We start from the raw sequence: 17,022 nt of genomic DNA on the forward strand, positions 1-17,022 counted from the left end.
GCTGTTGGTTTATTTGGTTATGTGTATTGTGTTGTTCATGATTGTGCTGTTTGATTGATGTGCGGTTGTTAATGTTTCTGGGGAAACCGTTATGAGGCTCCCTATCCCCATGTCTTACCCCCCTGTTCAGTTCCCCACTGTTTAGTTTTTCATCTGCACTGCTAGCTCTGCAGTCTTGTTTAAGACTGGCGTAAATGCATGTGAGTTGACAAATAAATTGCATAACTTCCAGTGAGTTGGTCAGTTGTGAGTCACTTCTTCATCTGAATCCATGGCTCGTTACAGTACTCTTGCAATGTAAACATATCCATCATGCTCAAAGATGCCTCGTGGTGGTTGGGTTGCGAGGTGAATTACCTTGCAAAAGCGGGACTACCGCGACTTTCTAAACTTCTACCTACTGTATGACCTGCTGATATGCTTAGGTAGAAAGTACAAGCTCCGCCTATCATCCTTTCCACTCTTCACTAGCTGACTGTCCAAAGAGTACTGTAATTGTATTTTTGCAGCTAGCTACAACTTAACTCTTCTACTGAGAATTCTATGATTCTCCTGGGGCATTACGTTGTCTTTTAAGGTAAGCCAATTTTGGGCGGTTTTCGCCTTGTGAAATCCTGTTAACTCTCTGTGCTAGCAGGCTAACACAAGAAGCTAGCTTGTGTGCTCCCAATTCTATTTAATTGTTTGAACCCCTGCTGAAGGGGGAGAAATTCTGCCCTACTTCCTTGAGATCTGTGAGAAAACGTGTTCTTTATTTGAAGGAGAAGACAAACTACTTCTTACTTTTAGCTATTTATTTATATGTCAGAATTCTAGGCTTGTACAAGGACCACTTTTGGCGAAGAAAATCACAGTCAGCAAGCTGTTAATCTGTAACCAACCTTCCAAAAATGGATACATTCAATATGTCAAACAAAGCATTTTACAGTAAACAGAATGATTATGATTGGCTATTTGGTTGGGGAGGAGCCGCGGTTTAGACTTGGCTCTCCTCTCGTTGGTGTTTTAGGCTAGTCCTAGCCCCTGACACTCGATCCGTTCCAGGTAGAGATATCGCTGGTCCGTTCCCTCTGGGGAACGAGTTGACCTGCTGAAGAAAACATACACCTACTCTGATTTGTCCTTTCCTAACCTAATATTTTCCATTACATCATTCTTGTGTTATGTGTGTGTTGCAACATCTTGATGACCTGACCCTAACCTCTTCATGTATTAATCCAATGTACCATGGAACTAATGCTTGATTCATCTCTCATTTATCAACAGGCCATCACATTAGTAAATTTCAGATGATTAAAAAACATATTAATTCAATTGATTTGCATATGGAATATCAAATACAATTAGTAAATTGAATCACCCTAAATAAAGAACTGAATAGCTTTATTTACTCGTCTGCTATTGAGCATTATAATGCAACTGTTTTTATAAAAATAATTTCTAACAGATCCCTTCCCCCGATGAGACAAATGGCTGTGGGCTCTCGTTATTTTCTGAAAGGTGTAAAAACTCTGGTGTCATCAGAATAGAATCTGAGAAAATCAGAGAAAAATCTAATTCTACATGCGATTGGCAATTTGCTTAACAAACACCAACAAAAGAACAAACATTTGTCAACAAACATTTGCATTCGGATCTCGCAAAAGCGGAAGAGGATCTTAAAATGCCTATTGATTACTGAAAAGCCTCTGTAGTAGAGCCCTGCGCAGGACTGTTTTCTTCATCCTGCTACCGCCCGCTCTCACTGAATTTCTGACCATTACCACTCGCGACCGCAGGGTGCGTGTTACACTCCTGCCCGCTCCCGCAGTGTGTATGTCCACTCCCGCCCGTGTCCGCAAAACTCTGAGAATTTCTGCCTGCACAATAATAGAGATGCATTGATTTTGTGTCTTCTCCCGTCCCGCAGGAGAAAACGCGTAATTGTATAGGCCTCTATAGATCTCCATTGTCGCTAGCCTAGACAAAATCCCGATCCGCAGTGTTTTTTTTAGCCGCCCGTTCCCGCCCGCAGCAAAGTTCAAACCGCCCGCTCCCGCGAGTTATGCGTTGGGGCGGGACCCAATCCCCAATGCAGCCCTGTAGAGAACAACACATGAGATGCGCTAAATGCACCACTGCTAAGGGAAAAATCATATAAGGAGAGTATTCAGGAATTGAAACAAGAACGAGATAACTTTGGCAATGAAAAACTTTGTTGGACAGAACAGCAAGAGAAAGATGCCAAAAATGATTGCTACATTGTGAGCTAACGTTAAGCGTTTGCTACTATACAGAGAGTCTATAGAGCATGATGCTTCCGACACTTAAAGTGGAATCAGTGACTCAGTGACTTGTAAATCTGATACCTCAAACACTACTGTGCATGTCTTTGTTTCTTGTAATACTAATGTGCATGTCTCTGCAATCACGACAATGGCAAGCGATGTAGACAAGAGAAGATTTTCTAAGGGCAATTCAACAGATAGTCGTGAGTCACTCTCTAGTCAGTCCTCGGTGGACTCAATCAAAGCCAACGACCAACATAACCTTCACTCTGTGACAAGATGTTGGGATTTGGGTAGAGGCAATCCTCCTCCATATTTCAGACATGATGTATATTCTCAATGTAAAATAACCTGCTGTGACTATTGCCAATGGAGTGGTCACACCGAGTGAAATTGTTGGGATTTAAAGAATGGAACTCCGCCCCCATTTTTCATGTCACGCAATTCAGAGTCAAACTCAACGGAACACATCGCCCTGTTTGCCTATAATCGACAAGCCACCCAACAGATATACTATAGCATATGTTATGACCAGCGTGTTTACTGTGAGTGGCCCAATAGTCTCCCTTCTGTATTACAATATATATACATATATTTAGCAAGATTTCGCATTAACGCCCATAGTCAATTATCTATTGGTTAATTGTCTCTTGAACAAATATTGATTTCCCTTTATGTCAATCAGATTGTATCTGTTTCTGGATTGAAGTTGAATTGAAGTAATGAGCTTCTTGCGTAGGTTTTGTGCTGTCCAGTGTTTGCGCCACGAGGATAGCGAGAAAACGCGTCATGACTTTCACACTTAATTCATCTGTCTCATGGTAGCAAGTCACTGCGCTAGTGTTGTGTTAATACAGCAATTGATTTTATAGTTGAGTTGCTCCAAGTGATACGTGTTTAATAGCTTATTTTGGACTGATATTCAGTTTAATTGTTACATACTTGTCCCAGTGGTTTCATATCAATAAGTAGCCTACCTTTGAGGCTAGCTCAAGGAAAGAGCTGTGTTATAAGTCGATGACATGTCCTTTATCCCATCTCTTAACACTTGACACATACGATCAAATAGGTGAGACCAGTCTAGAGTCTGTCCCTCAAGCATACGGTTTCAATGGTGTGATTGAACACTTGATTGTTGCGTCAATTGTAAATAGACATACAAATCACCATTGAGCTGACCACGCTGTTATTTCACATAAACATTTTGCACAAATTATAGGCCTACAACTGTATGTCCTCAATGTGAGAAGTTTATTGTTTTTATGTAGACATTCACAGAACAGTTGCAGTTCTCATCCACATCGGAAGTAGCAACAGCATAACTGAGTTCTCATCAAAATTGGAAAATAAAAGGAGCGAGCCAGGCTACATTATTCCTAGCTTTGGGGGAAAGTGAGCTAACAAGCAGTCTAATTGAGCCAACTTTTGGCTGACAGAAACCATAATATAAATTAGCGTATAGTGATTACAATTTACAATGTATCCCATCACACATGAGCTTACCAGTGATAGAAAGTGTTTTAGTCAATTATTTAAAAAAATAAATAAAAGTAATCCGACAATTGCTATTGATAGTGCACGCAGAGATGTTTGTTGTTGTTTCTGCATCCATCTATAGATGAAACAAGATGACAAGATGGGTCACTCCAATCATTCACTTTTCATGTCTTCCGGGAAGTTTTTCTATGGATTTCCTGACACTCAAGTGATGCATCTAGTCACCTAATTTCACAAAGATATCTTTGCTTCTAACATACGTGACACCCAGAATGCATTGAATGATGACAAATGACAACAAACATGTATGTGCATGACAGTAATTAGCATTATTAGCTCACTATGATCAGCACAACCTTCAAAGAGTGTTTTACACATGTGTGTCCATTACAATGTATTGCAATAATCTGAGTGTTTCAATTTCACCATGAGCTGTTGTAAGGAGCCAATCTTATCAGACCATTCCAAACATCTTGATCAATATTGTTCTTCCAATGATTGTGTGTGTGTGATCTGCCTGTGTCGACATAGCTTGTCTGCATAAAGTTGTTTCCTAAGACAGTGCCTCCTCCCTACGATATGGGACATCTTCTGAACAAGCACAGTGGGTAACCATTATCACCAGAATTGTAACCACACACTGGACTGGAATGACAAAAATTGGATGGAAAATTTTGAAAAATGTACAACATTCAACCTTCAATACAGAAATGTGATCAAAAAGTATATACAAGGGCTCACTACAAATGATGGAACAAACCATGTATCACCGAAGGATATTCTGAAATTGGAAGCACAAGTTTTAAGCAGGTTTTCTTTTCAGTCTCCTCTGTCTCCTTTCAATGATGATCATTGCAATTACTTCTTTCCTAAAGTTCTTCTTAAGGCAATTGAATGTTTTCAGACAGGAAAAACTTCTGATCTTGAAGGCATACCAGTAGAAGTATATCAAACTTTTTTTGAGAAACTAAAAGATCCATTAGTGGCATGATTTAACTAGTCCTACAAAAAACGGCAAACTCTCCGATACACAACAAGAGGGTCTGATCTCGCTATTACAAAAACAGCATCCGGCTGGTCAGTATAAAGCTGGAGGCCGCTTACCCTACAATGTTGTGATGCAAAAATCCTGGCAAAATGTATAGTTCACAGAATTAAGAAGGTTACTTTCAATTACTTGAAATAATAGAACATTATGAAACATCAGATAAACCAGGCCTGGTATTTATAGCGGATTTTGAAAAGGGATTTTGATAAAGTGCAATTAGATTTTATTTACAAATGTGTTGACAGTTTTGTGTTCAAGACCTGAATATCTAACCCCTTGATCATATTATTAGATCAGATTTTTGTTGCTAGTATTTCGATGACCAAACGGACAACCTTGTTTAACACCTCTTGACAGTTCAATACTCTAGTATCCATTATTAATTATTTTACACCTGGGGTTGCTATAGATAACTTTAACCCATTTAATTATACATAACTTTAACCCATTTTATAAGCGATTATAAAAAAATTCTCTGATGTTAATTATTAATCTGTTTTGATTGCGAGGCGGGAGGGGCTCTCCTCCTCCAGAGGAGCCGAGCCCGATATGGCAAATGATCTCCAGTTACACACTACCGTGGATAGCAAGCTAATTTTCTGGTTTATAAACATAAATTAATGTTAGGGCACACATCGTTATCCTAGCAAAGACACCCCTTTAAGCAATGTCATTATGATTATCTGCCTAGCTTTCACTTAACCTAGTTAGCTAGCTAAAGCTAGTCCTACAGTCTAGGCGAAAGCTGTGCATGCGGCTAGCTGTGATGATTGTGACGTTGTTAATAAAATGAAAATAATCACACCCAAACCACATACTGTTTACTAAACCTTTTCATTTATTGATTTGATAAGCAAATATCGTAGCCAAGCTCTGATCTTGCCACGAATCAGAGACCGAACCCAAATGCAGACTAGGGACAAGCAGGTAAGTGTAAAGCAAGTAGATTTAATAAGACAGGTATAATAGAACAGGCGGGGCAGACAGGTAGTCAGACAGGCAGGGGTCGGGCAGGCAGACGGGTAGTCAGACAGGCAGGGGTTGAGCAGGCAGACGGATAATCAGACAAGCGGAGGTCGAGCAGACAGGCGGGTAATCAGACAGGCAGGGTATTGGAGCTGGAAGCGTGGCACAAAGACAAAACCATGAATGGCAAACGATCTGGCGTTGACTACCAGCAGGTGCAGGGTATAAGTAGTGGGGAGTCGATGACTAGATTGCCGACAGGTGTGCTAGTCACCGCCGGTAGAGATGATGGAGGCGGAGTCGTGACAGATCCATCCATCCATTCACATCTTGAAACTACTATTACTAGTAGTGGCAGGGCAGCACATTCAGCAGCTGTCATAGCACAGCAGCCAGCACCTTTGTTTGTTGTTGTTGTATCTGCAGTTTAGAATGTTCACGTTAGACTAGCGTTCATCAAAACAGCATTTTGGTCTTCATACATTGTCTATGGGCACGTGAATGTGATATTTTATAGATTTAATAAAAACTATATTACCTATGAACTTAACTTGGTCTCGATGCAATGCTCTGCGACGTTAACTGATGGGGCCAGAAATGGGACTCCACTCAGTGTGATAATATTTAACTCTGAGAAATCTTTGCGGGATCTGAAGAATAGCTAAATTTCATGTTTTCTGTGTTCAAAACTAGTTTAAGGTCCATACATTTTGGTTTTTTATCCTTTTTATCATTAGTTATTCAGGTTACTAGTGTCTCCTCCCTCGTGAAGCAGCAGTACATGGGCTACTTTCCAAATTTCAGGAATACAATAAGGTATGCTGCAATTTGTAAACCGCCCCAGTGGACTTTTTTTGTATATTTAGTAATTAAAGTGTCAAGGACTTCCCTGTCTGTGAACGGTTTAAAGAAAACCTTGGATGCCCACTATCCAGCAAACTACTACGATGTCATCCAGGCTAGTCGACACTATGTACTGCAATATCATCTGATCACATTTCAAAGATATATCCAGCAGAAATGAAATTGATTGATTAAAAGTATCACCTATTTCCCTTTTGCCAGTAATAGTACCAGCTTCAGCCATGATTTGATGGAGCAGTGTGGGGGTGGGACTATGTTTCAGACATTTAACGGTTATCCAGAATCTAGCTGGGTCTCCAGTTTTGTCAGATAGAGTTTGTATAGTGGGTAGATTTAGCCTTCCTGATCATAGCTATGAGCCTATTTCTCGCCTGCCTCCCCGCCCCTAAACATGCATAGTCATTACATGTGCAAGTCATGGACATTAGGGGTTGACGGATGAGGGATTTAAAGTGGTTTAAATGCCTCATGAAGGACTAAGGAACATAAGGAAAGCAAACATTTTATTGTAATTTAATAATTATATCTATCGTATTTGTGTATAATGCTGTTGTTCCCTATTACCTATTCAATTCCATTGTATTTCAAGTTCACTGTCCTCTCCCAAAGCCAGTGAGCATAGTAAAATGACATGGAACATACACACGTTTAGCTTGAATCTTATCAGAATCCTCAAACATTTTATAAATTATGTCTTTAAATTTCAAGAATGTTTTTTACACCAAGACATTCTTGCACAGTTTTCCTCTTTTCTGTAGCTCTGAGCATCTCAGAGAAAACACATTTTGTTGAGCAAGAGTACAAAATGGAACAGTGGAAATCGGTGGTGGTGGTGGCTTCTCAGAAAAGAAACTGGAATACATGTTTGAGACAGGCAAAGAGGATAGGGGAATAACATTAAGGGGAAAAGAGCAGGGATATCAAAAAAGATAGCGAGAGAGAGAGGGGGGGAGAGAGAGAGAGGGAGAAAGAACTTTACACTACTGTCATAGAACTGTCACATACTGTATGTGTCCTATCAGAAAGGGCAATATGACTAAAGTAAGAATATTGTTTAGGATAACAATGGTGTTAACTCTCCCTCTTCCCCCCACCCACCCTCCCTCTTCTCTCGACCCCCCTTCCTCTCTCCATCCCTCCCCTGCCCCCCATTACTGTCCTAATCTCTGGCCTCTCCATATAACAGATCATTATATACTGTAACTTCATTATGCCCTAATGTAACAGCCAAAAGTAAAACATTTCACTGTAGTCAGGAAAGAAATAACGTCTGATATATAGAATTTAAGATTTCCCTGCCTTGAGAGACATTATCACGGTTTAATAGAGACATTACCTGCTGAGGGATGTCAACAAAGAGAAAATGTTGGTCCATCATTTGCAAAAATAAGAGTTGATAATTAAATGATTATGTATACTGAGTGTGTGCGTGTGTGTTTGAGTCTTTGTGTATTATTCTGTTAACCACTGGATATGTCAAACCTGTTCTTATCCTTTTCCTGTACTGAACTAAAGTCTGAGAAAGTCTAACTGGGATCCTTGGGAAGGCCAGATGCTGATGTGAAATGGAAAATAAAAACACTTATGGTAAGGATTAAGTTAAGGTATACGTTTAGGTAAGGTTAGGTTTAGGTTTAAGGTTATAGTTGTCCCAAGGATCAGGAGTACAGTAGGTAGGGGTTTAATAGGTCCAAGCCAACACTTCAGTGGGGTACGTCTAAGTCCCACCGCTGCAGAAATTTCACGGTGTGAAGTGTTGCCAAAAGAGCTGAGAAGAAGGGGATATGTTCTTGCACTTGCAAACATCCATATTTGTCAGCGTGCATTTCACAGCGTGCACAAACAATAACCATCAACAAATTATTAACATTTTCTGGAAAGTGTTTTAGTCAATTATTTTGATCACTAATGAGCTAACACGTAATGTGATAAATTGTGAATTGTAATCACTACATCGCGAATGGAGGACAATCTCACATGAGAAGATATACCTTCATCAGAGCCAAACGGGCAGTTTTACTATAACACCATGTTTTGAAGCTAATATACAGTATCAAGGACAGGAAAATATTGTTAAACAAGCAAATCTGGTTCCTTTTGACGGGAGAATAATGTAATGGTTGTGAGTGAAAAGCATAAAATGATCGGATCTCAGGTTTATGACACAAGGACTATAAACAGCTCTGATAAGCGTTGCATATATTTGTCATGCGCTGCAATCTACAGTAGCAGGCACCACCTCGCAATTTGTCCCGATTCTCCCACCCCATAGTGCGCTCACAAAGCAAAGAGCGTTTAACACTTTAACACTAACATTAACATTTATTCACTCCCAATCTGCTCAAATACTTGGGGGACGTACTGTAGGAAGAGACATACTGTAGGAAGTATATTTCGCAAGAAGGAATAATACAACGACTCATGCAGTATGGGTTAGTTGTAATCAGTACCCCCGTCCGCCATAATATACATATTCCATTCACCCATTCTCCTGTCAAAAGTCACCAGAATTGATTGTTTAACTTGTGATATGCAACACAGCTCCCCATTCACCTCTCGCAACATTTTAGGCTGTAGCCCCCTCACATAAATTCGTTGGATATCCAATAGAGACAACATTGAAGATTAAGTCAAACAGCTGTATACAACCTAGACCAACCTTTTTAGCCTGGCAAAGAGAATGGTTTGCCTTATCAGATAGATTGGCAAAATCAAGTTTATTATAGCATGGGTTAAATATCATTATTTTAACAAGATCCAAGCAATGGGACCATGTCCTATCTACTCTCATACCATCATCAAGCAATCTCTCACAGCGCAGAAAAGTGGGGCAAATATTTTAGCGCAATTACAGTTGAAGTCGGAAGTTTACATCCACCTTAGCCAAATACATTTAAACTCAGTTTTTCACAATTCCTGACATTTAATCCAAGTAAACATTCCCTGTCTTAGGTCAGTTAGGACCACTTCTTTATTTTAAGAATGTGAAATGTCAGAATAATAGTAGAGAGCTTTTATTTCTTTCATCACATTCCCAGTGGGTCAGAAGTTTACATACACTTAGTTAGTATTTGGTAGCATTGCCTTTAAATTGTTTAACTTGGGTCAAGCGTTTTGGGTAGCCTTCCACAAACTTCCCACAACAAGTTGGTGGAATTTTGGCCCATTCCTCCTGACAGAACTTGTGTAACTGAGTCAGGTTTGTAGGCGTCCTTGCTCGCACACGCTTTTTCAGTTCTGCCCACACATTTTCTATAGGATTGAGGTCAGGGCTTTGTGATGGCAAATCCAATAACTTGTCCTTAAGCCATTTTGCCATAACTTTGAAAGTATGCTTGGGGTCATTGTCCATTTGGAATATCCATTTGTGACCAAGCTTTAAGTTCTTGGCTGATGTCTTGAGATGTTGCTTCAATATATCCACATCATTTTCCTTCCTCATGATGTCATCTATTTTGTGAAGTGAACCAGTCCCTCCTGCAGCAAAGCACCCCAACAACATGATGCTGCCACCCCCATGCTTCACGGTTGGGATGGTGTTCTTCGGCTTGCAATCCTCCCCCTTTTTCCTCCAAACATAATGATGGTCATTATGGCCAAACAGTTACATTTTTGTTTCATCAGACCAGAGGACATTTCTCCAAAAAGTAAGATCTTTGTCTCCATGTGCAGTAGCAAACTGTAGTCTGGCTTTTTCATGGCGGTTTTTGGGCAGTGGCTTCTTCCTTGCTGAGTGGCCTTTTAGGTTATGTCGATATAGGACTCGTTTTACTGTGGATATAGATACTTTTGTACCTGTTTCCTCCAGCATCTTCACAAGGTCCTTTGTTGTTGTTCTGGGATTGATTTGCACTTTTCGCGCCAAAGTACGTTCATCTCTAGGAGACAGAACGCGTCTCCTTCCTGAGTGGTATGACGGCTGCGTGGTCCCATGGTGTTTATACTTGCGTACTATTGTTTGTACAGATGAACGTGGTAACTTCAGGCGTTTGGAAATTGCTCCCAAGGATGAACCAGACTTGTGGAGGTCCACAATTTCTTTTCTGAGGTCTTGGCTGATTTCTTTTGATTTCCCCATAATATCAAGCAAAGAGGCACTGAGTTTGAAGGTAGGCCTTAAAATGCATCCACAGGTACACCTCCAATTGACTCAAATGATGTCAATTAGCCTGTCGCAAGCTTCTAAAGCTATGACATCATTTTCTGAAAAGTTTCAAGCTGTTTAAAGACACAGTCAACTTAGTGTATGTGAACTTCTGATCCACTGGAATTGTGATATAGTGAATTATAAGTGAAATAATCTGTCTGTAAACAATTGTTGGAAAAATGACTTGTGTCATGCACAAAGTAGATGTCCTAACCGACTTGCCAAAACTATAGTTTGTTAACATGAAATCTGTGGAGTGGTTAAAAAATTAGTTTTAATGACTTCAACCTAAGTGTATGTAAACTTCCGACTTCAACTGTATGTTTCATTAGGGGTGCTGCCTAAAATGCTGTGAGGGGGGTGATGATGTATTTGGATGAAAAGACATGTAGGATGAAATGGTACTGAGCTGTGTACAGTTGGTCCAACTAATGCTGATTTAAAAAAAAAAGAAAATCATCATCATATAGATTTGATTTGGGTGACTGAGTACATATAATCCGTCTCAGTTCCCCGTCCCACCCCTTCTACCAGTTCCTCTCCTCCTTATCTGTGCCTCCTATGAAGTGCGGCGAGCCGCGGCCACCCGCCTGATTGGGTAATGCGGGACAGCCGTGCGTAGGGATAGTACTCTCCCGCTATTACTCTGCCTCGCTGGCGGAATGGCCGCTGTCCGCGGTGCTGAAGCCCTTTGATGCTCGTTGACACGAGGGGGTTGCCACAATATATGTAATCTAAACACATCACTATTTACATTCCATTCCATTGACAATACATTTACAAACAGTTATAACAAGAAGAATCCTCCACCAAGAAATCAGCATTCAAGTTTCTGAGATGGCCCAGTGAAACTAAGGCATGGAGCCTCAGTGTATCCTGCAAGTCATAACCCATGCCCTACACAGTAATTAAAGGCAGTTTTACCCAGCTCAGAGGCACGTGAGACCTCAAGGACTAACCGCCATTTAATAAGTGCTGGATCTCCAGGTAATAAGTGAAGTAAGATAGCATGGGAGTTTATGGATTATGGCTTCATAGACATACATATTAATGACAATGGTTATAGAAGACACAAACAAACAAACACACACACACAAAGCACTTTCACAGTACAATGAATATATTTTACACTCTAACATCTATCAGTAATTAATTAACATCTGAGATAAAACTGGCACCCTGAGAATTTTGCAAGATATATTTGTCAATCCATATACAAAACAAGAGAAACCTGTAATTCTGATATCTGGATCAAGTCATACACCATCTGCTAAATAATAATCTAAGTTATGTGAGGAAAAGCATATGATCTGGAGCCTGCATTTATGCAGATGTTTTGGATTGTAAATGTATCACATTCAATGCCAAGTTACACAACATAGACTCTATTACACCATTAGAGTATTAAAGTCACCAACATAGACTCTATTACACCATTAGAGTATTAAAGTCACCAACATAGACTCTATTACACCATTAGAGTATTAAAGTCACCAACATAGTAACAAGTGCTAGAGAAAATCAAAACCAAGATGGGTAAGACAAAGACAGAGGAAGAAACTGAGGACATAAAAAATAATAATAGTTTTGCTAGTATCAGCGATTTTTATCGCTGATACAACCATTTCATCAATAAATGCAGAGGATCATTCTCAGTGGGTCCACAAGATACAACATCTATATCAAAGCTTTTTATTTGCATAAAATTTCTCCATTTATGTGATTATGAGTTTTATTGATGGGAAAATCTAATAACCTCAGTTTATGATTGTCTATGTAACTCTGCGACTGTATTTATTACCATTTGATTTGCTGCTGTTGACGCATCTTCAAAAGTTCTTATGCATTTCCTCAAAAGTCTGAATGTGTCTGTTTTCCACTCAATGTGTCTTTAAAACACACAAATACACACAAACAATACAAAACAAACCCACACCACAGCTTCAATGTAGCTTAGTTAAATAATTTTTCCATATGAATATAGTAGCATAGCATAATATAATATTTGAATTGATATAATATTGGTTTATCACACTGTTAATGCCCTATGCGCCACCCTGACTGACAACCTCATACCACTAAAATGTATGTAAAAATTACCCAGAATGCATTGATGTCTCTCTCTCACACACACACACACACACACACTTCCCTATGTCTGACTCCACTAATAAATATACTAAATATATAATATAAATATGTATATAATAAATATACACACATATGTAAAATAATTGCCTGGAAATACATACAGTAACCCCCCAAACTGATGTGGAGAGTCCAAACGGCCAGAGTGAGAATTCAAATCCAAACCCACCTCAAACAGTCTGCTGTATTTGCCTGTCCTGTTGAATATGTCAGAGAAAGTAGGCAGATTTGACAAACTCTGAAACAATAGGAGGCCATGTAGGTGAGTTTGTGCGTGAGAGAGTCAAAGAGAATCTTGTTAATAAGAGGTGGTGTAGGCCAAGAGGTGGGTGTGAGACCTTACCAAGTGTGTGCATTTAGAGCATCGTGGTCAATTAACCTTGAGGGTTACTGTTGGGGGTGAGTGCACCACAGACCACACACACACACACACTCCGAGACACTGAGGGATAAGAAGACCCCTGAGCTGGTATGGGAGCAATTTACTGCAGTGTGTATGAGACACTACTGCAGTGTGTATGACAGCCTGACCATCACACTGTCATTCTGGTTAACAACAGCTGACAAAAGACACACACACACACGCAATGGAGAGAACATTTGGAAGGTTCAGCTTTATAACACCAACAGTCAAGTCAATCAGCAACAATAGGAGCACATACACCAGTATTTGTGTCATGGACACTCATGTGTAAACTGTAAACAGTTTGCAATGCTAAGTTATGTATCATTCCATGTGCAACATGCTGCCTAAGCCATATTTACAGTGCATTCGAAAAGTATTCAGACCCCTTCCACATTTTGTTATGTTACAGCCTTATTCTAAAGTGGATTAAATTACTTTTTTTCCCTCATCAATCTACACACAATACCCCATAATGACGAAGCCAAAACAGGTTTTTATAAATGTTTGCTAATTTATTAAAAATAAAAAACTGATATCACATTTACATAAGTATTCAGACCCTTTGCTATGACACTCGAAATTGAGCTCATGTGCATTCTGTTTCCATTGATCATCCTTGAGATGTCTCTACGACTTGATTGGAGTCCACCTATGGTAAATTCAATTGATTGGACATGACTTGGAACGGCACACACCTGTCTATATAAGGTCCCACAGTTGACAGTGCATGTCAGAGCAAAAAAACAGGCCATGAGGTTGAAGCAATTGTCCGTAGACCTCTGGGACAGGATTATGTCAAGGCACAGATCTGGGGAAGGGTATAAAAAAATGTCTGCAGTATTGAAGGTTCCCAAGATCACAGTAGCCTCCATCATTGTTAAATGGAATAAGTTTGGAACCACCAAGACTCTTCCTAGAGCTGCCGCCGGGCCAAACTGAGCAATAGGGGGAGAAGGAGATGACCAAGGTAGAGCGGCCAGACGGAAGCCACTCCTTAGTAAAAAGCACGACAGCCCGCTTAGAGTTTGCCAAAAGGCACCTAAAAGACTCTTAGACCATGAGAAACAAGATTCTTCTTTGGTCTGATGAAACCAAGATTGAACTCTTTGGCCTGAATGCCAAGCGTCACATTTGGAGGAAACCACGCAGCGCTTATCACCTGGCCAATACCATGCCTACGGTGAAGCATGGTGGTGGCAGCATCATGCTGTGGGGATGTTTTTCAGCGGGAGGGACTGGGAGACTAGTCAGGATCAAGGAAAAGATAAACGGAGTACAGAGAGATCCTTGATGAAAACCTGCTCCAGAGCGCTCAGGAACTCAGACTGGGACGAAAGTTCAACTTCCAACAGGACAACAACCCTAAGCACACAGCCAAGACAACGCAGAAGTGGCTTCGGGATAAGTCTCTGAATGTCCTTAAGTGGCCCAGCCTGGACTTGAACCCGATGGAACATATTTTCAGGAGAGACCTGAAAATAGCTGTGCACCGAGGCTCCCCATCTAACCTGACAGACCTTGAGAGGATCTGCAGAGAAGAATGGGAGAAACTCCCCAAATACAGATGTGCCAAGCTTGTAGCGTCATATGCAAGAAGACTTGAGGCTGTAATCGCTGCCAAAGGTGCTTCAACAAAGTACTGAGTAAAGGGTCTGAATACTTATGTAAATGTGATATTTCAGTTTTTTATTTTTAATAAATTAGCAAACATTTCTAAAAAGCCTGTTTTGGCTTTGTCATTATGGGGTATTGTGTGAAGATTGATGTGGGAAAAAAATGAATTTAATCCATTTTAGAATAAGGCAGTAACATAACAAAATGTGGAAAAAGTGAAGGGGTCTGAATACTTTCCGAATGTACTGTATACAATAAGCAACAAGGCTTACACATTGAAATAACATGGGGCAGCAGTTAATGATGGTGCAAAATCACCTCAAAGAAAACACAAATGTTTTTATTTATCTGAGTTCAGCCTCCCCACAAGGTAATGTCACACTTGCATTTCAACAAACTTGTGTTAAACTGATCATTGTTTGGTGTTTGGACTAAATAACAGTCTTAGAGGCTCAGTGTTCCATCAGCTCTGATAGAAGGTGAGAAGAACTGTAACAGCAACACCAACCCTCTGGGTAACACTTTACATTAAGGTCACATTTGTAAAGGGTTTATAAATGGTTTATAATTAGTTAATAAATCACTGGTAATTTGTTTATTATTCAATTATAAACCATCTACAAACAGTTATAACTCATTAGTTTAGACTGATCGATATTCACTTGGTGCTTGCCAAATAGGGAGATTGCAATACGGAACCAGTTATTAATGTTTTACACATGCACTTATAAATGCTTTTAAAACTAACCCTTATGTGAAATCATGCAAAATGATTTGCAATGGTTTTACAGCGGTTGCACAGTTGGTAAAAGCCATGCAAAAAGAATGAATTGTTGTCCCTTTTAATTGCCTGGCAGGACATTTATGCAAAACACATTTGTATAAGTGGTTATGAATTAGGCTATTCATAACTAGGGATGGGTATCATTAGGATTTTATTGATTCTATACCATTATCGATACTTTTTGGAGGAAAGAAGTCAATTTTTAACAACAGAACTGGCATTGCTTTTATTGCTTATATAACATAACAAGTATACACTTTTCTGTAGCAATATTGTAAATAAAAGAAAAAAAAGAAAGTGTAATGTATCCTGACCTAGACTAGTCCACCCATCACTGGTAATGGCTTCTTTAGGGACACTTTGCAACTCTGTGATAATGTTTTGCTACTCAACCTCATACCACACTGTGGCAAACGGATGCAAGCCATTCACAATGAACTGGGTGACAGCTCTGTGACACTTGTCCACTTCATCTTTTTGCATCCCCCAGCAGCAAGAGTGAAGGGAGTTTGACGTTACGTTAAGCCATCTGGAGCAGCGGTGGATTGGCGAAGGGTGGGCTGACCATCTAAATTAAACATATATGGCCTATGCTTAGGGCTGGCTCTGGGTGTTTAAACTACAGGTTGTTTCGACAAAGCCACACTAGTGTGGCGCTAACTAGCTAGCTCTATGTTGGCCAGTCATAATAGTATCAAAACGAGCATATAGCTAGCTAGCTAGCTATTGTAGCTAGTTAGTAGCATCACCTTTGAAGTAAGTTGCTAGCGCTATGTGATTTACATCTTTCTCTTTTTCTTCAAGACAGCAGCTGGCCATAGCCTACCGATTGTTTGTAGATGTTATATATCATTTGACAGTTTTTACCAAATACTGAATAAAGATAGCAATGACAGAGCTGTCAACCCCAGTTCCGTATTTGTGATGTTTTTTGAAAGTTCTTCAAAATAGTAGTTATTTTTATCTTCAAAATAAGAGTAGCCTACTGCCCTATAAATGGTTTAAATACTAGTCATGCTGAATTGTACCATTTAGACAACATAGGGCACTCATTGGACTATAGAAACGTTTTATAGAGACATTATTACAGTATTAGACAATTATCATGAAATATTATTGTTATTTTCATTTCATTTTCAAAGTTTCTTCAATTATTATAAAAGTGTAACCAGAGAGGCTTGGAGAAACAGTCTGCTATTCCTGTTGTCCAATGAGGTCTTGCCATACCAGAAATTAATCCATAAGTAGAGGGTCTCAGTTTCAACCATATCTGACATTAAT

Source organism: Argentina silus (assembly GCF_951799395.1).
Source record: "Argentina silus genome assembly, chromosome: X".
Taxonomy (NCBI): Eukaryota; Metazoa; Chordata; class Actinopteri; order Argentiniformes; family Argentinidae; genus Argentina; species Argentina silus.